The sequence below is a fragment of the Ursus arctos genome, chromosome X, assembly GCF_023065955.2.
Source record: "Ursus arctos isolate Adak ecotype North America chromosome X, UrsArc2.0, whole genome shotgun sequence".
NCBI classification, from domain to species: domain Eukaryota; kingdom Metazoa; phylum Chordata; class Mammalia; order Carnivora; family Ursidae; genus Ursus; species Ursus arctos.
This window is the reverse complement of record NC_079873.1, coordinates 115,382,388-115,409,606: the sequence shown is the minus strand read 5'-3', so window position 1 is coordinate 115,409,606 and position 27,219 is coordinate 115,382,388. Positions and strand designations below refer to the sequence as shown.

Below are 27,219 nucleotides of genomic sequence, written 5' to 3'. Positions count from 1 at the left end.
TAAAACTTTTTTTTTTTTTGGTCTATGATGTGCATTAACTCTGGATGTTGGTTTTCCCTCTAGAATGGCTGACCTATGTGTTTTGAGAGGGAAGTCAGATCTCAGATATGATTTCTAAAAGTAAACGTCCCTGTCTTCTGGCTGCTTCCTAGAATTAATCTGTGCCCATTGGGCAAATATTCCGTCACTATGGTGCTTGCTCATTTGTGGCGGTACTCTTCTGCGTAATAACTTCAGAGTGGGAACTAAATCCGTCTCCGAGAGAACGACCTGGGAAGTATTTGTAGGCAGCAAGAGAATATGCTTAGTAGGCTGTGTCTGTTTAAGTGGCTGTTGCAAGCTCCTGTCTGGAAATTCAAAGCCTGGGGACCCTGAAAACTTTTCCCAGAGATCCGATGAACTGTTACGCCTAGGAGAAAGGTTCTTCCTTCGTAGATCGAACAGAAAACTCCGGCGAGGTAGGTGGCCTGAGTCTGCTTCTTCAAAGACTTTCAGAGAAGCCTGCTTATCTCTCCTCCTGCACGGGTAGGAGCGCAACGCGGGACAACACTGACGGCTCGAATGCGAGTCATGCATGCGTGCTATGCACTGCACACGTGAAACCTGGACGCGCAGGGCAAGGTGCAAAGGCCTAATCTACAAACCAAGCAGGAGAAAGGTGTCACAGGGGGCTACTGGGCCGCCACGTCACACTGCACCTGCAAATTACTTTCGGGGACAGGAAGCTGAAAGGAGAGCCACGTTTCTACGAAGGCAGTGCGTTTCCAACTCTCATTTGCCCCTCGAAAGGAGCTAACGAGAGGATGCTACGGAGAGTCACTTACCACAAGTGTGAATGGGGGAAAGTCAGCTCATTCACTCCAGACACAAACGGAAGAACTCACTCTGAAGCACTACTTTCCAAGCACCTACTGTGTGCCAAGCACCACGAGAGGGCCCCGTGTGCATCGAATTCATCTTGATGGCAGCTCTCTGTGCTAACTACATCCCCCTGGCCTGAGAGAGGAGTCTCCCATGTCCCAGGCGATAAAACCACAAGAAAGAAGCCCTTAACAAGTCCGTTCTTTATAAACTTGGCCGCAGGTGTGTCCTTTCACATGGACAGTCCCTGTGCAGACAGACAAGAGCTGTGAGGTCAATTCTCCTCTAAGCGACCGTTCCAGCATCTGCTGAAGGTCCAGCCCTTCCTCCTTTCCGTGTGCCCTGCCTCTCGGAACCCCGAAGAGCTCTCTTCAAACCTGCCTCTTGCCCTTCCCAGATCTGCGACTTCAGGCAATCTACCTGTGCTCTGCCCTGCGCCGGCGAGAGGAGCCCGCACTCTGCGCCTCGCAATGGGGACTGCAGAGGCTGTGCGAGGCGGCGAGCCCACGCGTGTGTGCTCACAGGCTAGGGGACCCCTTCCCTCGCCTTCATTTGCAGTTCGTGTGATATATAAGGACACGCGGCATCCTCACCACCCCAACTTGAAACTGGTAGGAAAACTAGCGGTTGGGGGCGCCCGGCTGGCTCAGTGGGTTTGGTGTCTGACTCTCAATTGCGGCTCAGGTTGTGATCTCAGGGTCATGGATTCGAGCCCTGTATGGGGCTCCGTGCTCAGAGCGGTGTCTGCTTGAGATTCTCTCTCTCCTTCTGCCCGCCCCCACTCGCACGCACTCTAAAATAAATAAATAAAATCTTAAAAAGAAAAAAGAAAACTAGCAGTTGTCAATGAAAACAAATGAGGAGAGAAGCACCTTTCCACTTCTGGGAGGGGTTCATGTAACAGATTAAGCGTAGTCACGAGAATTCCTTTCAGTAGTGATTCCTTTCCAAGGTTAACAATACATGAGCTTTGAATTTGGAGCTTAAAATATCCTAAGATTCTAAAATTTGCATCACTATAATGTGTATCAGTGGAACCCACATGATATTAAAGAGATTTGTAAAATAATCCAGTATTAATGGGCCAAATGACATTTGCATGTCTCATTTTAATTACTATGCCACAGAAAGTACAACATCATTATCTCACTTCTTTTGTTCTAAACTACTGTTTTGCTGGTTCTACTTTCATCATGTAGGTTACTAATAACAACAATGCTGAAAAATCTAACAGCACCTTATATTTAAGCAGTGTCTACTTTTCAAGTTTTCCCCAACTGTTGAAACAGTTTCGGCGTTCAAGTGACAGGTAAGGGACAGCTGAATAATGATGATGATAACAAAGGTAACGATTACAATGGATCTGGGTAGATTTTTTTTCCTTCTCTCTAAAGAACTCTTTTTTACTGTTGAGAAAATGGAACCAGAGATGCTATTACACTGGAACCTGGTTTTCATGCTTCCTTCTGGAGAATGACTCCAGAGCAGGGAAGCAGCTCCTTCTAGAGGAAGCTGGAATCTGGTTCAGGTAGCTGGTGTTGACATGTGAGAGGTCCTTATGTGAAGGCAACCTGAGCTCTCAGGATGCTTCCGGGGCTGCAAGAACCCTCAGGACCCTGCAGCCCTCACTGGTCCTGGGAAGGAAGAGCTTGACCAGAGAGTTCAGGCTAAGCCCGGCAGCCGGGCTCAGCCCACTGCTTTCTTCACCTCGCCAGATAGCTTTCCACTAACGTGCCGATTTAACATTGTCCCAGATCATGCCATGAAAAGTTCATTCTACTGCAAAATGTTCATGACTGAATTTCAGCACATTTTTTTTTTCTTTCCAGTGACCTCTCTACCCTAGCAGGTTTCAGGGGATGACCTTACTGAAACCAGGCTTCTGCCTCCTTAGGTGCAGACGTAGGTAATGGGTAGGAGACACAGAGAGCAATCTCGTAAGGTGTGTGTGTGTCTGTGTGTGCCTGTGTGTCTGGGTTGAGAGAGAGAGAAAGCACACGTGCTGGTAAGAGAGAGACAGAGAGAGAGAGATGGGATGCGGGACAAACACAGAAAGACGATAAAAAGTGAAAGTCGGTGTGATGATTTGTTTTTCCTAATTCTATAATCCTGTGACCTTTGAGAAATGCCCGCCATCCCTGCACTCCCCACCAAGGTTTCATGGGGAAGGTGGGAAAGTGAATTATCTATCTTTCCTCTGTGGAAAAAAATCTGTTTCCTGTCCAAACTCCCAGTTGTGCTCAGAGCTCAGGGTAAAATCTGAAAGGCCACCCAGGGCCAGTTACGTTCTCCTGTGAAGTGAGCATTGATAGAGGAGCCAGACGGAAGAGTAAACTTATTTCTCCCTGGGGATTTTCCTATGTGTAACACACATCCAACTCCGGAAAAAACGACGACAAAGAGATCCCGGTCTCTTGAGAAACTGAGGACTACTGCAGAGAAGTCCTGTGCAAGTTCATTAAAATAAGACACTTGGAATGAATGCCGCTATCATGAAGCGGATTATATTTTCGTAAGAGCAACGTAATGCTTAGATGTATAGCTATGTCGCAGTAAACACGACAACGGCTCCCTATTTGTGACCAAAGTGCCGTCACCACTGATGCCATGCATTCTCACCATCATCTCACATGACGGTTGTAGAGAAACCACCGCAGTGAAGCCTGAATTCTAAAAATGTGCTTTTCAGGAGTGTTTACACCAAGCATCCAGCCATGATTCATAAATAAGCTTTCAGAAGCTTAGCTTAAATTCAATTTGGTTTGTTCTGTCTATCCCGAGATACTGTAACATTTTTATATTAATTTTTTAAAAAGGGTTTTGATGACATTAAATTTTGAAATAGACAAATTACGCTTCTTTATCAAAATATGTAATTTAGATTTTCAAATATTTGTTACCTAAGTATTACTGGAGTTGAAAACACAATGCAAGAATATAACCTAAAATATGAGAATCTGTAAAAATGATTAATACTTCATAAGCTTTGCACAACCATGACCTATTTGGAATAATTTTCGGCTTTCATTTTCAACCGCGTAGACGGTTAAAGCATTTGCATGAGAATGCAAAATGCATAAATTATCCCTGCAGGGAACACTTAAAACTTAAGGTAATTATATAGCATAGAAGTGGTTTCAAAGAACTCAAACAAAATAACAAATAATTCTACAGTCACCCTTTTAAATGATTACCATTCTGTGCTTCCAGTGATCCTGATCACGAAAATCCCTCTCTTTACAATTACGTTCGCATTATCAATTCTTACTTTGTTCTTTTACCATCAAGCTCTTACAGCTGGCCCTGAAAATTTGCATGCTGTAAAAGCTAACTAGACAGCGAGTAGAGAAGAATTCTCCAGTTATATTCATGCTGTGAACAGAACCATAACATTCCCTTAATATATCTTATCATTGCACTTTTATACTAAACACGCATCCAAATCAAGTCCTATTTTTTACATTCCTCCTGTTCAAAATCTTTTAATGGCTCCCTGCTGCCTACAGGATAAGCTCCAAACTCCCTGGCCTGGTGTTCAAGGTCTTCCACAATCCCGCACACGTTCCCCTACAACTCTAGCAATAACATTCCTCCACTTAAGCCAGACTGGAGAAGTAAGGCCAGGACCGAAAGTAGCAGAGATCTGTCTTATGAATGGGGGAGTGTCTCCTCCAAACCAACTGCTGTGCTTCGGAGGCTGGGATGGTCACTGTGACGAGACGCAGCTGCTGGGTCACAGGGAATATGTAACTGACCCCCCTCCAGGTTTCTTCCTTATGTTCTGCAGTACTATGATTGTTTCCATTCCAAAAAAAAGAGTCGCGCTCCTCGAGCCTCCAAGCTGCCTCATGTCGTGGTTCCACACACCAAGCATGCAATTCTTTGGGGGCCCCTTGCTAATCATTGGCACTTCTTTTTTGCACAGCACACAGAGCAAAAGAGGCAAACGTCAGTGTGTCATGAAACCATTAGGCTCAGCACTGGCTGGAATGCAAAAGCACTTTATAACCGATTATTTCTGAAGAGTTTTCACAGCGTCAAGGAAGGGGGCAATGAAATTTTATCTGAATAGAAGAAAGCTCAATTATTTATCTCATGCTCATTTTTACCAGGTGGCTGGTGATGACAAATCTATACGGGCAAATATGCGGTCCATATTACTTAAAAGATAATCGATGGAACACTACACCAAAAACTAATGATGTACTGTATGGTGACTAACATATCATAATAATAATAAAACGGAAAAAATAAATAAAAATTAAAAAAAAAAGATAATTGATGGGGCTAAAACGACAAACATTCACAAGGTGTTTGCATTGAGTCTTATGGCTCATATTGACTCCATACAAAGGTTCTTCTGAATGCACGTGACAGGTCTATGAGAAACCGTATCACCAAGGCATCACGTGCCAGTGAATCACATCAGCAGTGGGACTGTGTCTCTTTTTTTAACCTCTCCAAATAAATTGGGGATGTTGCCACATGACGGTGCCTACTCTGTTCCTCGGCATTAAGAGGGTGCAAACGACACTCGTTCCCCAAGAGAAAAAGAAGGATGCAGTCCCTTCAGGGAGATCACAGTCCTCAGAATTAAACTCCCTCACTTAGCTTTGGGCAGAACTGGTTAAATGCGGACTTCCAATAAAACAGTTGATGGCCAGGTGACGGCTGTCAGGCAGACAGGGCGGACCCGATGCATAGCCTTTTCCTTTTCTACTTGAGTTAGTCCGGGGAGCGCGTGGTGTAGGTTGGACATCCAATTCTCCCCTCCCCCTCCCCGCCACAGTCCCATCTTCTCTGTGCTCTGGAACCCACCGCTGGAGAAAGGAGACGTGGACTTGTTCTGTGGTTGACTCTCAAATACCGACGGTTCAAGGGAGGAGGGAAGACATTCAATCACACGTGCTGGTTCGTAGCAAACAAAGCATTTTCGGAGGAGCCGCACCAATCCACCCTGTTCTCTCGGTAAAGCAGGTGAAAGTGCCGGCCCCAGAAAGGAGCCAGTGTGCGTACGGAATCACAGTGTGTGATCTGCTCCGTGAGTCACAGCTGCTCCCAACAACATCTTTATATAATGGTTATTGTTTTGCCGAGCACGCAGTATCATCACTGGCTGACTTACGAAGGCCGATTATTTCAGACGCGGGAATGTTATGAGGTTGATACTCATTTAAGTCAACCAGGATTTCTGGAGGGCCTATCACGTGCTCTGTCTTCCCGCACCGGATGCTGGCACTCGTGGTGCTTCGCACTTTGGGAATAGCAGTCGCCTTCCCCAGCCGGTTGTCCAAAGGGCACTTCCTGAGCTGCTGCCAGAAGTCAGTGCCCCAAGCTGTGTTCTCATAGTCACAGACGACAGACCCAAACTGACTCCTATCGTCTACGGTGGCCCACCCAGCAAGACAGAGACCTACTATGGGAAAAGGGCCTCCTACGAGGATAACCTGATTGAGCATTTCTTCCATTTGAAAATGATGCATTTGGTCATTTCATCGGTTACAGTTAAGCGTGCAGTGACAGCAGCAGCTAAGCATTTCCCACTCTGAAAAAGCGTGACTGTCCTAGGTCAAGAGATAGGTTAGAAGAGCAATAGCTTATGTTGAAACCTAAAAACAGATCCTTCGGGATCATACGAGAGTGACCAAAGTTGCCAGTGTGATAGTACCTGAAAGAGAACAGGGCCCCATTTTTTTTTTTTTTTTTTTTTTTTTTTAAATTAATAATGATTTTTTATTATATTATGTTAGTCACCATACAGTACATCCCCGGTTTTCGATGTAAGGCTCGATGATTCATTAGTTGTGTATAACACCCAGTGCACCATGCAATATGTGCCCTCCTTACTACCCATCACCGGTCTATCCCATTCCCCCACCCCCCTCCCCTCTGTAGCCCTCAGTTTGTTTCTCATAGTCCATAGTCTTTCATGTTTCATTCCCCCTTCTGATTACCCCCCCTTCCTTTATCCCTTTCTTCCCCTACTGATCATTCTAGTTCTTATGTTCCATAGATGAGAGAAATCATATGATAGTTGTCTTTCTCTGCTTGACTTATTTCACTAAGCATTATCTCCTCCAGTGCCGTCCATGTTGTAGCAAATGTTGAGAACTCATTCTTTCTGATTGCTGAGTAATATTCCATTGTATATATGGACCACAACTTCTTAATCCAGTCATCTGTTGCAGGGCATCTCGGCTCCTTCCACGATTTAGCTATTGTGGACATTGCTGCTATGAACATTGGGGTGCATATGGCCCTTCTCTTCACTACGTCTGTATCTTTGGGGTAAACACCCAGTAGCGCAATGGCTGGATCATAGGGTAGCTCAATTTTTAACTTTTTAAGGGACCTCCACACGGTTTTCCAGAGTGGCTGTACCAACTTGCATTCCCACCAACAATGTAGGAGGGATCCCCTTTCTCCACATCCTCTCCAACAATTGTTGTTTCTTGCCTTGTCTATTTTTGCCATTCTAACTGGCGTAAGGTGGTATCTCAGTGTGGTTTTGATTTGAATTTCCTTGATGGCTAATGATTTTGAACATTTTTTCATGTGTCTGTTAGCCATTTGTATGTCTTCATTGGAAAAGTGTCTGTTCATATCTTCTGCCCATTTTTTGATTTGTTTATTTGATTCTCGTGTATTGAGTTTGAGAAGTTCTTTGTAGATCTTGGATACCAGTCCTTTATCTGTAGTGTCATTTGCAAATATATTCTCCCATTCCGTGGGCTGCCTCTTAGTTTTTCTGACTGTTTCCTTGGATGTGCAGAAACTTTTAATCTTGATGAAGTCCCATAAATTCATTTTATCTTTTGTTTCTCTTGCCTTTGGGGATGTGTCATGAAAAAGGTTGCTTTGGCCGATGTCGTAGAGGTTGCTGCCTATGTTCTCCTCTAGAATTTTGATGGATTCCTGTCTCACATCGAGGTCTTTCATCCATTTGGAGTTTATTTTTGTGTATGGTGTGAGATAGTGGTCAAGTTTCATTCTTTTGCATGTAGCTGTCCAATTTTCCCAGCACCATTTATTGAAGAGACTGTCTTTTTCCCACCAGATGTTTTTTCCTGCTTTATCAAATATTAGTTGCCCAAAGAGCTGAGGGTCCATTTCTGGGCTCTCTATTCTGTTCCATTGGTCTATGTGTCTGTTTTTGTGCCAGTACCATGCTGTCTTTGTGATCACAGCTTTGTAGTACAGCTCGAAGTCCGGCATTGTGATACCCCCAGCTTTGTTTTTCCTTTTCAACAGTTCCTTGGAGATTCGGGGTCTTTTCTGGTTCCATACAAATTTAAGGACTATTTGTTCCAGTTCTTTGAAAAACGTTCTCGGTATTTTGATCGGGATAGCATTGAAAGTGTAGATTGCTCTGGGTAGCATGGACATTTTAACTATGTTAATTCTTCCGATCCATGAGCATGGAATATCTTTCCATCTTTTTATGTCTTCCTCAATGTCTTTTAAGAGTGATTTATAGTTTCTAGAATAAAGGTCCTTTACGTCTCTGGTTAAGTTAATTCCAAGGTAACGTATGGTTTTTGGTGCTATTGTAAATGGGATGGATTCCCTGATTTCTCTTTCTTCGTTCTCGTTATTCGTGTACAGAAATGCAACTGATTTCTGAGCATTGATTTTGTATCCCGCCACGTTACTGAATTGCTCTATAACTTCTAATAGTTTGGGAGTGGCTTCTTTTGGGTTTTCCATATAGAGTATCATGTCGTCTGCGAAGAGAGACATTTTGACTTCTTCTTTGCCGATTTGAATACCTTTGATCCCTTTTTGTTGTCTGATTGCTGTTGCAAGGACTTCTAGTACTATGTTGAATAATAGTGGCGAGAGTGGGCATCCTTGTCGTGTTCCTGATCTTAAGGGAAAGGCTTCCAGCTTTTCCCCATTGAGAATAATATTTGCAGTAGGCTTTTCATAGATGGCTTTTATGAGATTGAGAAATGTACCTTCTATTCCTACACTCTGAAGGGTTTTAATCAAGAAAGGATGCTGTATTTTGTCAAATGCTTTTTCGGCATCAATTGAGAGGATCATATGGTTCTTGAGTCTTTTCTTGTTGATATGATGTATCACGCTGATTGATTTGCGAATATTGAACCACGCTTGCATCCCAGGTATGAATCCCACTTGATCGTGGTGGATAATCCTTTTAATGAACTGTTGGATTCTATTAGCAAGTATCTTGTTGAGGATTTTGGCGTCCATATTCATTAGGGAAATCGGTCTGTAATTCTCCTTTTTGAGGGGGTCTTTGCCTGGTTTGGGGATCAAGGTAATATTGGCCTCATAGAATGAGTTTGGTAGCTTTCCTTCTGTTTCTATTTTTTGAAATAGCTTTAGGAGAATAGGTATTATTTCCTCTTTGAATGTTTGGTAGAATTCCCCAGGAAAACCATCCGGGCCTGGAGTTTTGTTATTTGGAAGGTTGTTTATCACTGACTCAATTTCTTCATAATTAATTGGCCTGTTTAAGAAATCAATTTCTTCCTTTTTCAATCTTGGTAGTTTATAGGTTTCCAGGAAGGATTCCATCTCTTCCAGATTGCTTAGTTTATTGGCATATAGCTGTTGATAAAAATTTCTAATAATCCTTCCAATTTCAGTGGTGTTCGTCGTGACCTCTCCTTTTTCATTCATAATTTTAATAATCTGGGTCCTTTCTCTTTTCTTTTGGATAAGTCTTGCCAGTGGTCTGTCAATTTTATTGATTCTCTCCAAGAACCAGCTTCTAGTCCTGTTGATCTGCTCTACTGTACTTCTGGTTTCTGCTTGATTGATTTCAGCTCTAATTTTGGTCAACTGCTTCCTCGTGCGTGGATTAGGCCTGTCCCTCTGTTGCTGTTCCAGCTTCTTGAGGTGAGAATATAAAAACTGCATTTTAGATTTTTCTATTCTTTTGAGTGAGGCTTGGATGGCTATGTATTTCCCCCTTAGGACTGCCTTTGCAGTATCCCATAGGTTTTGGACTGTTGTATTTTCATTCTCATTGGTCTCCATAAATTGTTTAATTTGATTTTTGATTTCCTGGTTTATCGAGTCATTCCTGAGCAGGATGGTTCTTAGTCTCCAAGTGTTTGAGTTTCTTCCAAATTTTTCCTTGTGGTTGAGTTCCAATTTCAGAGCGTTGTGGTCTGAGAATATGCAGGGGATAATTTCAATCTTTTGGTATCGGCTGAGACCTGTTTTGTGTCCCAGAACATGGTCTATTCTTGAAAATGTTCCATGGGCATTAGAATAGAATGAGTATTCTTTGGTTCTGGGGTGTAGTGTTCTATATATATCTAAGAGGTCCAACTCGTCGAGTGTGGCATTCAAAGCCTTTGATTCTTTGCTTAGTTTTTGCCAGGGTGTTCTGTCTATTTCTGAGAGTGGAGTGTTGAGGTCCCCTACTATTAATGTATTTTTATCTATATGTCTCTTTATTCTGGTTAAGAGTTGGCTTGTGTATCTTGCTGCTCCCCTGTTGGGGGCATATATATTTATAATTGTCATATCCACTTGTTGAATACTTCCTTTAAGAATAATATAGTGCCCTTCTGCATCTCTAACTATAGTCTGTAGTTTAAAATCCAATTTATCTGATATGAGAATTGCTACCCCAGCTTTCTTTTGAGGTCCATTTGCGTGAAAGATGGTACTCCATCCCCTTACTCTCAGTCTGAATGCATCTTTGGGTTCGAAATGAGTCTCTTGAAGACAGCAAATGGATGGGTCATTTCTTTTTATCCAATCTGCAACCCTGTGGCGTTTGAAACCAGAATTCAAACCATTAATGTTCAGGCTGAGTACTGAGAGATATGCTTTTAATTCTGCCATGTTGTCAGTAAAGTCTTTGTTTGTATTGGCTGTGACTTTCTGTTTTGTATCACTCTTGGGGCCTTTTTACTTTTATAGAACCCCCCGTAATACCTCCTGTAGGGCTGGTTTCGTGGTTACGAAATTGGCTAGTGACTGTCGATTCTGAAATGTCTTTATTTCTCCATCAATTCTGAATGACAGCCTTGCTGGATAAAGGATCCTTGGCTGCATGTTTTTCTCTGAAAGAGCTTTAAAAATGCTCCCCCAACCCTTTCTCTCCTTCCAGGTCTGTGTAGACAGGTCTGATGTAATTCTGATGCCTTTGCCTTGGTACGTGAGAAATTTCTTTGCCCTGGCCGCTTTCAATATTGTTTCTTTGGATCTCATATTTGCGAATTGCACTATGACGTGACGTGGTGTAGGTCTGTCATGGTTGAGCTTGGGAGGGGTCCTCTCTGCCTCTTGGACACGAATTTTTGTTTCCCTTGCTAGATTAGGGAAGTTTTCAGCTACAATTTGTTCAAATATCTCTTCTAGACCTCTGTTTTTCTCCACCCCCTCAGGGATGCCGATGATTCTAACATTGGATCGTTTCGTTGAGTCAGTAATCTCCCGTAGCCAACATTCGTGGGCGTGGATTTTTTTAAGACCATCTTCTAATTTTATTTTTTCCTCTATTAACCCATCCTCCAATTCACTAACCCTTTCCTCCGCTTCCGTGACCCTGGCCGTCAGAGCCTCTAGTTTTGCCTGCATTTGGCTCATAGAATTTTTAATTTCTGTCAAATTCGCTCTCATTTCCGCCCTTAGGGATTGTATATTCTCAGTAATATTTTCCTGAATACTTTTTTCAAGTCTACTCATTATCTTGACCATTGTTACTCTGAATTCCATTTCTGATAATTTGGTTACATCCATATCCGTTACTTCTGTGGCAGAGGCCCCTGACTCACTGTCTTTTCTTTGCTGGGGGGGGCTTCTCCTTCTTGTCATTCTGATGAAGAGAGGTTGCGGGGTTTCCAGAGCCCAAAATTATTGACTGGGTCCCAGGCCGTGCCTCTTGTTTTATAGGGATCTTAGAGATGTGGGCTTCTTCTTTAAAGATTTTATTTATTTACTTATCTGAGAGAGGGAGACAGACAGTCAGCAAGAACGAAACAGAAGCAGGGGAGTGAGAGAGGAAGAAGCAGGCTCCCAGCGGAGAAGCCCGATGAGGGACTCCTTTCCGGAACGCCGGGATCACGCCCTAAGCCGAAGACAGGCGCTCAATGACGGCGCCACCCAGGCGCCTCCGGTTGTGGGCTTCTTGATTTTTCAGCCTGCCTTCTGTGTTCTGGGGGAGGGGCCTGCCGCGCCGATACTCAGGCAACCCTGTTTGGTTAGAGTCTCCGTGTCCCCTGCGAGGGGGGATGGGGATGGGCACTCTCTGAGCCGGTATTTCCAGGCTTTTGTTCTCTGGCGGCTTTCCCTGGCGGCCGGCTATGCCTCTTCTGAGGGTCAGAGCAGCAGAGGCTGCATTGTCGCAGAACAGAGGGATTGCGGCCCGTTCTCCACTGATGTTCCGGCCACTTTAACTCTGTTACTGTTGGTGCTGCTCAACCCTGCGGCGTCCCGGGATGTGCGCCCCACACCCGGCGTCCCAGCCCTCACTTCCAGGGCCGGCGCGTCTCTGTCCTTTGTGTTTCTAATGCCGCCAGCCACCGGCCGCCCCGCGCGCTCCCGGGTCTCCCGGTCTCAGTCTATGCCCGGTGAGCGCACCTCGATTCCGGAGTTTCGTGAGAAGCCTGGTGGCGCGCGCACCCGGTTCAGGGTCTCAGTCTGCTGTTTCGCGGGTGCCGACCGCGAGTCCGCCCGCTCCCCCGTGCAGGTGGCCCGCCAGCCGCCAGCCGCCCCGCGCGCGCTCCGGGAGTTCCCGGTCTCAGTCTGGATCCCGTGAGCACACCGGGATTCCGGTGTTCCGGGAGATGCCTGGTGGCGCGCGCGCGTTCACGGCTCACCGGTCTCAGTCCGCTCTCTCGCGGGTGCCCTCTGTGTGTCCCCCGCTCCCCCGTGCAGGTGGCTGCCGCTTCCCGGCGCCCAAACGCGGCGGCTCCCTCCCCCTTCCGTTTATCTTCCGATCTCCGTGCACGGTTTACAGCTCCCCTCTTCGTACCTCAATACTCAGCGCTGGAGATGTTCATTTGTAGAGATCCAGATGCATCATCCTGCGTCTCAGGCTGGTTCCGTGGTTATTTAGGCTGGTCTGGTACCTATCCAGCTCGACTCAGGGGACCGGCTGAAAAAGGGGTCCCCTACTCCTCCGCCATCTTAACTCCCCGTCCAGGGCCCCATTTTTAAATCACCGCCCCACACCAGAACCAATATGCTTTAAACACTTTGGTGTCATTGAAGTTGTACTTCCTGCCATTCTGATCTAGTGAGAGAATGTTTACAGAAGCTGGATATTTGCTGGAAATCATAGGGCAAAGGAATGAACAGAGAGGCTGTAAGCTAAGTGACCAGGATAAAGGACAGTACAAATACTCTGAGTAAACACTAAGAGCGTTTCCAACCTCATCGCTCTGGAGGTGGCTCCATCGGGCCACGCCTGGTTGTCAGGGACTTTGCTGATTTTCTAGCATCAGAAAGGAACAGGAGAAGGCAAATCAAATAGGTGTGAAGCCGTTAGAACTGCAGTGTTTAATTTTGCGCAAACACATCAAATTACGTCTGCAATTCCAAGAGGCGAAGCCGAGAAACGGGTATGCAAACAGGTCCGCTGGAGGACGGACACACACACAGAGCCGTGAGAATGGCGGCGGATGACGTATTTGTCTTCTTAGCAGCATTAACTCTCTGTCCTTCTAAATAGTCTCAATGCTTATCCACAGTTGCTTACTGTATTCTGAGTAAGCAATAACAGGTTCAATTTTCCCCGAGCCCGAGTCACAGCTTGGTAGTAAATTAGGTGCTTAGGAAGGTGCGTTACTTCCTTGAGGCCACAGAGCCATCATTTAAGGCATAATATGCTTGCTTTGGTTTATGAAGATGCTACTGACTCACGTCAGTGGGAGTTGTTTTTCCTGCATCGCTGATGGCTGAGTAAAATGAATATACTCGTTTTTTCCCCCCTCCTTGCAGTGGGGGTGGGAGGGCCTGAACTAATTACACATTCTCGCCAATTCCATGGTGACCCACTGAGCGAATGCCCATGACACTGGGATCAAGTTTGAGGTTCATTCTGCAGCTGTGGAACCGAGCACAGGCAGCGAGGGAGGGCTGGGGGAGATCGAGGCCTCCCCGACGGCACTCGCTAACTGACCGTGTTAGCTGGCCGCTGGTGCCACGACAGCTGTACTTGTAGTAAAATACTAATTTATGACATGAGGCAAATCATGCCGCTCCTCCATGCGGCACCTTCTCGCGGCTTCCCATCTCACTCAGAGTCAGAGCCAAAGTCCTCGCCTTGGGCGGGAAATCCACACGCTATCCCATCGCGGCTACTTCTCGGTGCTCCTCTGTCACTTGCTCTCTTCTGCACTTTCTGTCAGTCACACTGGCTCCCTAGCTTGTCCCTTGAACACGCCACGCATATTCTCACCTCAGGGCCTTTGAATTCGATGATACCTCTGTCGGGAATGTTCTTCTTTCGGATATCCACCCGAATCCTTCCCTCTTGCCTATTAGATGCCACCTCCGCAGAGAGCCTTTCCCTGACCACTCTATGCAGAAGTTGTCCCTCTCTCTCAGCACGCCCTATCCCCCTAATCCTGCTTGTTTATTCGCCAAAGCAAATTATGCATTAGTTTATTTATCTACCATCTGTCTACCTACTCTAGAACAGAAGCTCCACAAGGGCAGGGACTATGTTGTACACAGCTGTATTCCAGCACGTGGAACAGTGCCTTAAGTTTTGTATTCGTGCCATAGAAATCTGCTGAATGAATAGATGGGTGACTCTTGGTGGCCTGAGACATTAAAGGGACAAATTATTCCAGATTATTAAGACCTTTGCTTAAGAATTAAAGATTTACAGCTATCATAAAATGATATTTAGGCTCCTCTTGTTATTGGGGCTTTCATTTTCACCGTGGTTATGACCTGCATTACAATTATAAACTAGCATCTCTGCCTAAAGAAACAAAATAAACCTTTACTAAAACTCTTTGGAGCTACACATGAAAGGTTGCTCATAAAAAAGAGTAGGTCAAGATGAAAGGAAATAGCTAAAAAGAATACCTTTGAAAAGTGTGCCAGCCAACAGGTAATTAATCATTGAAAGCAGCAAATCCCGATGGCTAGTAAATTTCAAGGGCTTATCTCGGTAATATATGAAAGTGCAATCATTTCCTCAACATATGAGAAACGTCAGTTCACTGTACCGAACAAAAGAAGAAATGAAGAATACATATTTCCGAAGGGAATGCTATTATTTTTGATGATTTCATTAAAATACGTTAAAGAAAGATTACAACACTAAACTATCAAGGGGAGGTTAGCCAGGCACATAGTGTTTAACTCTGATGTGTTTTTCATCAGAGTTATCAGGGGCTTAAAACCTGATACGGTCCGTGCCTAGATGGCTCGGTGCAGAACTCGGCTATCTCCAGCTACATACGTATCTCTATCTGGCATGGTTTTCCAGAACGTAAAGTAAGTCATAATCGCATTTCTTTGCCATGGACCACATTTTGTCTTCCACTCACCAAAACAAAGATAAAAATTTTTTTAGAAAGAGAGATGTTAAGAAAAAAAAGGCACAACTTGCTAATTAAGTTCAATGGGATAGAAAACATACGTCGGTGCCACACTTCAGATATTCTTTAGAGAAAGGAATAATTTGAAAGGAAGCATAGTGAAGGAGACAGAGAAGACAATGGTTTAAATTGTGAACCGTATTTGACATAAATAAACTTATTTGATTCTGTCAACAGCAATAAATGCAAAGTGTAACCCTAGTCCACTCACCGGATGACCACGGCCACTTGAGGCAAGGGGATAGGTAGACCAGGACTCCGTTGCAATGCTAATGACTGGACCCGTAAGTAACTATCTAACCAAATGCCTGGGACGATTTAGCCAGTAGCAGAAGTTCAGGGCCCTGATCTAGGTATAATGAAGAGGTTTGGCTGTATTTCCTGCAAGACAGTTTCTTTTGGATATAAACTAATGAACTTGATCCTGGACCTTTATGCAACAGCGTGAGGCAACATGCATATTAGGGCATAGTTTTTCTTTTCATGGAAACTGGTTTTTAAGATCTGTTCACTTCAATCAAACGTCTTGGTTTGTTGTTGATTTCAGCACACTGGCGAAAGGAAAAGTAGAATGACGATCCTAACTAAGGCTAGTAGCAAATGGCTGCCCAGAAAAGAATAACACTCTTTTCTTCATTTTATGTTCTATAGTAAGGTGACCTTGTATACTGGTTGAGAGAACAGGCTTTCAAGTCAAAAAGTGGCAGAGCAATGATTAGAACTCAGGTCTAACTGGGTAACGTTGGACACGGACTGGAACTCCGGCCTTAGTTTTCTCATCTTTGAAATGAGAAAAATAGTACCTTCTTCATTGGGTTGTTGTGAGGATTGATAAAGAGGTGAAGATACGTAAAGGGCTGCTTTGCCCATAATCGAGTATGGAATTTTCTAAGCAGATGTTTTAAATTCAGGAATAAATGGCAGTATTGTAGGACATTTGCATTTATATAAAGCACAATGACGTTGTGCCTGAGTAAAATGCCAGTGCAGTGACCACCGCTAACAGCACCGCATCACTCTCATGTAGAAACCACGGCAGGACTGACAATCAATTCGTGCCAGCAGTCAGCAGCAAATCTGCTTCAGGGTGGCTGATCTAGACATTTGGTTCCTAAAATGGGGTGGTAGCAGGTGAATTCATTTTTGGAGTCAATTCTGTGTTTCTCTCTGTCCTCAATCAATCACCCTTACAGCACAGGTTAGCATCCTCCATCTTCCAGAATTTAAAGAATAGTTTGTAAACATCTGGCTAAGAAATCCCTGGGGGATTTCTCTGGGGATACTCTTCCCCTCCTCTGCTCTTTCTCAGCTTTTGAGGAGTGAAGCCGCCTTTCCTGTTGCCAGGCAATGAATTGCAAGAGCTTAACTTTGGATGGTGACTACTAAAAATGTGTCTCATTCTAGTGCACCTCCTTCTTGTCTGAGTCCTCATTTCTAGGCCTTTTGTGTTGTTTCGCTCATACCCACATCTATGAATACTGTTACAACGCTGTTCTGCAATAGGCATCTGTTCATGGTAGTGGTCAGACACTGGTACAAAGGGGACCTTGGGTAGATACTTGGTTGTAATCAGCAGTTCAAATCTGTTTCCTCCATTTGATTATAAGCTCAGAGAAGGCAGGGGCCGTGTTTGCCAAGTATTGGGCAATCAGTGGATTATTGCTTGGGATGGATGCGTGGAAACACACACACACACTGTGTATATATATATATATATATATATATTCCAATATATATTCCAATATATATATTCCAATATATATATGTGTGTATATATATATTCCTATATATATATATATATATATATTAGGAAGCTATTAAGAAAGGAGCAGAAAGAGTAAAGATGAAAAAGGAGCAAGAAACATTTATTCAGGATCTTACCAACTAGTTAAAGGAAACCAAGAGAAGCTGAGATTAGGTGTATAATTTGGTGAGAGTGGGGAAAGTGCCCATGCCTTTTAGGGGCTGCTACCCCAAGCAGATTTTAGCCAGGCAGTCAAGATACTGCATAATGATGGTGAAAGGGTAATTATTTACTGTCCAATCAAAAGGGTCTGTAATTAATATCTAAGTGGACTATTATGCGGCATCCAACCCCAGGTGAACATGTAGAGCGTAACTGGGAATATTAATGCTTTGCACGAATTCATAGCACCTACATTGATTATGCTAACCCTATGATTTCAGCATAGAACTAGAGAACGCACACCTTCTTTGGGGAGCACTCCCACTCTGTGGGAGTCATTCAGTACCAGTGATGCTTGATTCATTCATTCAGCAAACACTTACTGAACACCTACTATATGCAGGAAAATTTCAGACGCGATGCTAAGCACTAGGGATAGAGCAGTGGACAGGATGTAGCAATCTTCTTCATCAGAGTTCACAGCCTGGTTAAGAAACAGGAGACGGCGCTGTGCAAGCAGTGTTTGGCAAGCTGAGTACCGAAGGAGTAATCGCAGGGCACTGGGGGATCTTGGAGAACACGTGGCTCTCCGGTCAGGGAAGGAGCCCCTGCCTGGGAAGAGCACCCCAGACCCAGGTTTAACAGCTATTTTATCCTGAGGACCACGAATTTAATGCTGGAGGGTAAAAATGGGAAAAATGGGTGGTGGGGGGGAATACCACCTCTTTCTCCATGCTCTGTGCAGGAACTACTAAACCATAAGACGGATGTCAGACAGACACTCTTCTGCATGTTGGAAAACCGGCACAACGTCCAGGAAAACAGAGACGGCTGGGCAAGCCTGGTTCGGGAACACAGGCCTCTTACCGGTGGAAATAAAGCACCAGCTGCAGGCCCTGGTAAGGCCTTATTTCCTCAACCTGACTGACACTGTCGAACGGAATCATCCCTTGCATTTAGTGGCCCCTACAGAAGCCTTTCAGACATGATGGCATTTCACAGAAACACCCCTGCACACTCTGAGCTCGATTTCCAATTATCGGTAAAATGACTTCTTTTTATTGTCCTCCTTAAATGAAGCCCTGTTCTTCAGAAATTATAGGAAATCAATCTTAGCAAAAACAAAGCTAATTAATTGGCATATGTTAATTGATTGCCTATGGGCAGGGTACTGTACTAGATTCTTGGAAACAAATGGAAAGATTTAGTTGAATCTTTAGTTTTAATTTTGATCCCCTAGGGTCTCATTTATCATGAATAAACACAACCCATTAAAGCCACTAACTTACGGATTAGGTGTCTACGTGCCTGCATCTGCACTAAAATAACATTAATCACTCCGTGCTCTTCAATGATCTTATCAGAACCGGACACAGATCCCTAGCAATCACTGACTTCATACCAGCACGATCACTTGAAGATGGGCACTCACCTTTTCCCCTAAAAAGCTAGTATCAGAAGCTCTTCCCTCAAATCACAGGTATACATAATTGGAAAATATTATTTGAAAACGTTGACTCAATGTTATACAACTATATCGAATGCGATGCTGGAACTACACTGCCTATTTTTTTTAAAGATTTATTTATTTATTTATTTGAGAGACAGAGAGCAAGCGAGCACGGGGGAGGCAGGGAGGGAGACTCTTAAGCAGACTCCTCGCTGAGCACGGAGCCCAACATGGGGCTCGTTCCCACGAACCTGAGATCATGACCTGAGCTGAAACCAAGAGCTGGACAACCTAACCAACTGTGCCACCCAGGCGCCCCTGCCTACTTTTTATTATCTCAGTTTTTAACTTTACAGCTGTGGCTAGATGCTTAAAGAAACCAAATCTTCTACTGACGGCTGGGCTTTATGAAGGCTTCTTCTGGTAATCCACAACAGAAATTGTTTATTTCCCAGCATTTTGCTTGCCGGAAGAAACAACCCACTCCCACTATGATTACTGCTCTGATGCCACAAATCACAACCTGAAATATTTAATTAATATAGGTCTTCGATGATTCTGTCTCTTTTGCAATGACACATATATGTAAGACAGATTCTATGGAAGAAGGTTCTAATGAAGACCTTCACTTAATGACTTGCTTTGCATTTTTAAAGTGACCACATACAAGTCGACAGTAAAATATCTATCACGCCTAACAGGTTGTCTTCTTTTCTTGAGGATGAGTCATGAAAACGGAGACTGTGAAATAAGCCCCCGTTTCTGATTGCGAAACCCCACGAGACAAAGCCAGCTAGTGAAGTCGAGCGCTTAGATTTCACCAGGACTGAAATCTTTGTGCTCAGGAGGGAGGGATGTTTTTTCCAAGAGAGAAGGAAAAATAAATTTCTGCACTCAAGTAATCTTCCCAAGTACTTTTCAGAATGAGCAAAACAAATGTGAGCTTGTCAAAACAGACAAGTTACCTTCAAAAGAAAGGTATGAGCAAATACAAGCAACAATTACTAACAGCTATCAGCCAGGCTGTACAGCACATGCAGGAAACTAATCCTTAAAACCTTGTTTCCTTTTGTATGGATGCTTAAATGAAAGCAACCAGCTAATCCAATTATTCTAATTGTACTTTTTAAATTACATTTTTTGATTTATTTTGGGCAGGGAGATAATGCAAAAGTTACCATTATGACAAATTTGAATTCAATTTACTGGTATAGGGGAAGAATCATTCTTATGAAGTACCATGGGAAATAACTTTTTAGTTTGTCTGAAAAATGTTTGAGCATTCCAGTGTCTGGCCAGCTTATGTAAGTACAGTTACATTCTGTTTGATCAAGGAATTGCAGTGGGGAAGGACCTCTGGTTCCGTCACCAGACTTTAGTAAACATTGCTCAGGGGACATGAAATTTACCTGGATTTCCAATTTAACCCATAAAAGGAAACCACTCTCAGAACCCATTCTGTTCAAAGTGAAATGCTGTAGCCTTCCCTGAAAATCTTCTGGGCTGTAAATAATTACCAGAAGCCTCATCTTTTTTTTTTAACCTACCTGTGTATTTTGTTTAAATGATTTACACTAGCCAGGGATTTGGAGTACCCTTCCTGGAAGTACACTATGACATACATTTTATTTGAATGTTGCTCTATGTAAGAGATTTTCACTTTTAGAACAAAGTGATTTGAAATTTATCATCATTTGGGGGAGTTACCTAGGGAACACCCACTCACTTCAGTATCCACGGAAGAAAACTATAAACAGGAAGCAGAATTTCTGCCCCCAAAACCATCTTATATAGTCCAAAGGTCGAATAAAAAAAAATGTGAGGAATTCTGCTCCTTTACAGAACATACACTGTGTTGTTTTTCCAGCAGTCTACTACTGCTACTCATTCGCTAGAAGAATTAGGACCAATAAGCGGATACCCAGCAACCCAAACTGCATGGTGATACTTAGCTAAGATACGCCCATGTCACTTTCCCTCCTTGCCCCAATCTCCATCACGGCTGTCCTACTCGAGTGGCCTTCTCCTTTGGCTGGTCACTGAATAAATAAGAGCTTGGGAAAGTTTATTAAAAGCAGTATGACCCTCTCAGGTGCTTGGTACTCCTCTACAACTCGCATTTGTGGACATGGAATAATGATGTGTTTTGTGCTTCTTACATAAATCTGAACCGTGATTCTCTTTCTTTACCAAGAGACCTACAACTTAGGAAGGCTGTAGTTTTCTAAGCTCTGACACTGAGTCCACTCGGTGCTTTGGAGCTCCAGTGGGGGACGAATGAAAATATTTTCACGTGAACGCTGATGATGTTACTGCTGCTGCATTACTTTAACTGTATTAGATGCTTTCCGCACTACGGAGTCCAGGAGACACCACAATTCTGTTCGGAGGTTTTCCTTGCTTCTCACATAGTCTCTTGTCGCCACCAAGAATATAAGACAGTAATTTATCTGCCTTGGGATACTTTGGTAAAAAAATCAGAGAGGGAAAGAACTGCTAGATTAGGTGAGAAATAAGGTACAGGAATAGCTGAATTGTTCGCTGTCACAGGTAGTCTGCCACCGTCGTGTGCTTCATTCTACAGGAACGGTTTTACTTGATTCATTCCGTAATTGGGATATAATGAGAAATAGAATCCAGCTGTGAAAATGTTCATGACAAAACCTCACTCACTAAACACTATTTCTTTAAATGGGATGCAAATTTCATCGGGTGGCTCTAACCTTTACCCCCTCAGTTGTTGGGAAAAATAAAACACAATCTTCAACAGAAATTCTAACTTGCATATTAATCAAGCTTGCTTCTCTTTGGAGGAAGTAGAATAAAAAAGAGTAAACAAAGCCTCAATATAAGAAATGAGGGGGTTTGTATTTACATAAAGCATCATCCAAGTCTATGTGAGAAATATAAAAAATCCCACATTATTAAAGTTGAAATTCATGAGGTCCTAACGATGTTGCCCTGACTTCTACAGGCCTGGCACTGAATGACTCACTTCCCGAGCATTGACAAAATCAGATCCATTGTTCCTTTAATTTTACTATTTTTTCCTATAAAACAGTTCCTTTTTACACAAGAGTACAGTGATGGGTAAGGACAAGTACAATACAATCGAAAATGTTCTCAGTTAACAATGAAGGATTAAACTGTCTAAGCAGTCAATACGGTTCCATATTCTTGCCTTGTGAGTTAAAAGATGCCTTTGGAATATGCTTTAACCATCATTTTAATAGGTATGTTGTTCAGCCTGAGAAAATTAGCTTACTAAATAATGTTTTCAAAAAGCATCTGAAAATAAATGCAGCAATCAGCAATACATATACTGAATCCATGTCTGGAAAATTTCCATTTTTTAGATGGTGGAAAGCACGTATCCTTGACAGAGGAATAAAATGTAATTCAGGTAAAACGGCACATCTGACTCTGAAAAGAGCAACTCTGATTTCAAGTTCAAAAGTTGCTTCTAAACACTAAAAGCAGCAAGGGCCTCTTCAGTTTTCCATTTGCTAATTGTTCCTAATCTATTCTGCAATAAAAAAAAAAACCCATGGTGTACTAATGGATAATCATTAAGAAGGAGGGAATGGCTTTCGGCTAGCTCCCACTCTCTCGAGGTCCAGAGAATGCATCGGCTGGGGTTTGGAGGCCCCAGTGCCCACTGGGTAGCTGCTGGGGGCTGTCACCAGCCGGCTGACAGATGTGATAGCTGGAGTGTCCCTTTGCTCCCGAAGCTCTCAGCGTTCACATTTCCTTTCTTATTATCTGGTCCAAAGCTCAACTCAGGGTTTCTAAACTACCTGAGCTATGTAAGGAGCTCCAGCTTGGACAAGTCCAGCCCCTTCCTCACTCCTAAAAGCTAGATTCTGGACTAATGGAAAGAAAACAAAATCAGTATAAGTGATTCAAGAGAACAAATGACCTGAAATGTATTTCTCCTGGAGTTCTCTATCGTGCAATGTAGGATTCAGGGCAGAAGTTTTTATCTTCCTAATTGTATTTTGCTTAGGTGGACATTCAAATGGTTGTGTATCTTCTGAGCCTCCTTAGATAAGGCGGAAGAACTGGGAAGAGAACTAAGGCTGAAATGGCCTGTATTTAACATTCTGTACAAATTCAAATCATCATTTCCACGTCCTAACTGCCTCTCATCAATTCTGAGCCAAAATACTCAACAAAATCCAGAAAGTAGTTAACGGTACCTTGGTTATTTATATACGGATAGCTGGAAGTTGACTAATGAGTCTTACGACACAAAATCTACCAAGCTACTGCCGGGCTTCATGCAGAAGTACACATTCAATCCACACCAGAATCCAGGATGGCCATTTCTCAACTGAGGCCTCGTGTACAGCCATCCATTAAAGTCCTACGAATGACAATGTTTGCTTTCTATGTGCACACTCTGTCTAGTCCCAGATGAGTCATCCTCAACTCCTCTCCCTTATTTGCCAACACGTAAGCACACAGTATATGAATGGACATATGGTCGTGGATAACCTTAGCCACAGACACTCAAATAGATAGGCAGGCACGTGTTTCATTTATTAGAAAGCAAACTGACCGACTATCCTAAAATCCAATTTTATACCAGAAATCAGAAGGCGGGTGCTCGCGCGTGCGCGTACGTATGCATGCGTGTGTGTGTACGCACACAAGGGAGGGGAGAGAAAGACTAAGGAGAGGCATGCACACTCTGGTTTGTATTTTCAGTGCTTTATACTTCACTCAACATTGTTGCAGCTGCAACTGTAGTCATTTCTAGTCACGGTGGGGAAGCACTACAGAAAGTCCCACAGCATCATCTTCTGTGATTCACCTGGCTCTTTGGTACCTTTGTCATCTGATCGTCTACTAGCCTCATTTAGGACTCCTTTAGCTCAAACAAACAGGCAGCTGCCGCGAGAGCAACTTCTTAAATGGCTCTATAAATGAATAAGTAAAGAGAATGGCTGTTCCAGTGGCCTGTTGGGGCTCCATGGTACCAGCTCCCAGCTGGCAAATTCCCCAGGAAGCAACCACTGCAAGAACAATCTGTTTGATTGATGCAGTGAACTCTGAAAACTGTGATGGCATGAAGCTCCCTACCCAGATTGGGAGGAAACTTTGACTAACATCATCTGTTAAGGAGGATAATGTGAAAGCCCATCTTACTTTTTTTTTTTTTTGGTGGAGGGTGGTGCCTAGGGCTCTCATGAAGTTCAAAATCATTCCAAATTATGAGTCGGTTCTGAAATGTTGATATTCAATACCCGCACAGGCTCGGCAAGACAGATCATGCCTTTGTTTCAGTGAAATTACCTCGTTTAAGATATTTTAGGAGAAAATATTTAGAAAAGCAAGCAATAAAGTTCAGCAGGAAAAAGAGGACCTTGTTACGAGAGAGATCAGTTGCTCATTAATCCTCAAACACTAATCTAAGGCTGTGTGTGTGAGAGAGAAAGAAAAGGAAAATAAATTAATACAAAATTAAATTAAGGGAAAAAACCTCCTTCCACAGATGGCTGGTTCTAGAACACTTGGCAGTTAGAAAATGCCAAGAGGGTTTCCCACGTAGGGCCAAGAAAAATTATTTTACCTCTTTTTAAAAGCAGCACTGGCAGAAAGACCAAGAAATGGGGAAAGAAACAAGTGACAAAACAGAACCAAATATCCAACAATGGTCTGGTTCCAAGAAGTCAAGCAACACAGTAACTAGTTGGGCTCTGAGAAGTCCCAAGAATCCAAAGTAGGAGAAATAAATTCCCTTCTCAACCTTTTCTACCCTCCTCACCACTGCCCCACTCACTTTTATCCCCATGCTGTTTTAAATGTGGCTGTGCGTCGACCTCAACACTCAAGGACACGCTGAAGTGATGAGCTCCCCGGAAGTGAGGGAAGACAGCCAAGGTCTCTGTACGAGAGGGGTTCTCAGTGATCTGGAATCTGCTCCTTTAGCTCCTTCATAGGCTTCTAGCCCTGGAGAGTATTCTTTAGCTCAGTTTCCGGAGATCACCTCAAGGCAAGATCCAGGCCTTACTTAAGCCTCACATGCCTTCATTCATAACGAATCTGAAGGGACAAAGCCAGGCCACCTGCCCTTCTTTGGTCCTGTGAGGCCTGGGAACCTGTCAATTCCCCTTCAAATATCATGTTGATTCCGGCGTATGGTTCAAGCTTGAGATTCTTATGGTTCCAAATTCTTCTTCCTCTTCTTTTTTTTTTTTAAGAGAGGGAAAGAGACGGAGTGGGGAGAGGCAAAGGGAGAGAGAGAATCTTAAGCAGGCACCATGCTCAGCACACTCAGCCCTGTCGCAGGGCTCAGTCCCACAACCCTGAGATCATGACCTGAGCCAAAATCAAGAGTTGGACGCTTAACCGACTGAGTCGCCCAGGCGCCCATATTCTTGATCTATGTAATCAAGACTATTCCATCCCTGTGTACCGAACAGCCTTTGTACTTACCGCAATTGTTTCTGGTTGGTTTGAGGGGATAGCTGGTGAGCCCCGACTTGTGCCTTGTAGGGAAAACAATTTTCAAAGATTTCGTAAGCCCTTAGGATCCATCAATCTCCACGGTACCTTTCTCGCTGGGCCTTTGGTAATGAGACATCAGCACCTAACATACTGTACTCCATGCGCAAACATAAATTCTGAGCAAAGGGATACTATTAAAAGCCCTTCATTCCTGTTTACAAGAATATGCAGATTGTTTTGTAGTAGACAGTTTCAGCATTCTGTAAGTCCTCATTCAATGCAGGCAATTTAGCTGAGACGTAATGGCTTCATTCTCGAAAGAAAAGCGATGCCTTTACCCTCACACACAACAGGTGGCAAAAGTGCATGCCTGACCTCTTTTTAAATAGGTACCAGGATAAAACAGGGCATCGAAAGGTGCTACTTTTTAATTAAAAAGAATACCCGGGGCACCCAGCTGGCTCAGTTGGTTGACTAGAGATTTTTTTTTATTTTTGCCCAATGTCAAATATTTTTTTTTTTTTTAAAGATTTTATTTATTTATTTGGCAGAGAGAGAGACAGCCAGCGAGAGAGGGAACACAAGCAGGGGGAGTGGGAGAGGAAGAAGCAGGCTCATAGCGGAGGAGCCTGATGTGGGACTCGATCCCAGAACGCCGGGATCACGCCCTGAGCCGAAGGCAGGCGCTTAACCGCTGTGCCACCCAGGCGCCCCACCAATGTCAAATATTTTTTTTAATTTAAATTCAATTAATGAACATATAATGTATTATTTGTTTCAGGGGACCGGTGCCTCTTGATTTCGGCTCAAGTCACGATCTTGGGGTTATGCGACCGGCTCCTGCACAGGACTCTGCGCTCAGCATGGAGTCCTTCTCCCTCTGCCCCTCCCCCCGTGCTCTCTAAGATAAATAAAATCTTTTAAAAAATTTTACGAAGAATACCAATCTGCTGTGAAAAGAAAAAAAAAAAAAGAAGGCAAGGAGCAATAACGCCATCCACTAAATTAGGGCTCCTACAGGACTGGGAGGCACAGGCCATCAGTTTCCCAGGAAGTCAGGTGAGGAGGGACCCCACTCTGGGCCTAGGCGCATGTAGTCTCTCTCATTGTCTCTCTCTCACACACACGCACACCCGCCCGCACACACTTCTCACTCCTGCTCCACAAGGGCCTGGGCATGTAACTGAGAAGAACACCAGATGACCTTCAACAGCTTAAAGGCTGGCTATGGGGTGGGCTATGCTCACCAGCAGCCTTTAGCCAGGGTCTTTTTATTTGAACATGTCTCCTTGCTCTAAGAAGTTCTGATAGGACGTTTTTGCCCTGCGGTTTCGTTCCCTGGCATTTATACTAGATTTCTTAACCTGACTGTCCACATTCTGAAATCAAGTTGTTCAAGCAAAGAACGACTGCGGCCCCGTCTCCCTAAGCTATCAGAGAAAAATAATGGATTTTCATCTTCCTGAGAAAAGCCCGAGTTGCTGTATTAGGTACCTCACGAACATCAGCAATAAGAATTCCGCATCGAAGAGCTCTTTGTAGGTACAAAGAAAGGATGAATGTGTTTGTTTTGTTAGAATATACTCCTATTCCGTTTTCTGCTAATGACGAAAATGGCGAGAAAGCTACATTCTTCTGAGTTACGACCAAAAAATGTGTAAGACAATATGTAAATAAGAGTTGTTAGTAAGAAGCACTGAAATAGAGGCACTGGGGCATAGCAAAATGTACTGGAGCAAGGACTGGTCTGGAGTCAGAAGACTTGAGTTCAAATGCCAGTTCCGCCCCATATTTATTAAGCACGTGTCCTTCGGCGAATTACTTCATCTCTCTGCATGTCAGTTTCCTCATCTACGAAGACAATCATAATAACCCTTGGCCTGTCTCTCACAAGGCGGCTGCACGAATCAAACCAAGAGACGACTGTGAAAACACTATACATTTTAAAGTGTTACTTAGATGTAGGTCAATTTCTATTGTTAGGGATGAGCAGGATACAGAAC

General features: G+C 43.7%; 1 protein-coding gene across 8 annotated transcripts in view; it reads right to left on the bottom strand.

The window, feature by feature from the left end:
• Nucleotides 1-27,219, bottom strand: part of FGF13 (fibroblast growth factor 13) — a 490,290-nt gene that overhangs the window by 10,900 nt on the left and 452,171 nt on the right. The window lies entirely within an intron of this gene.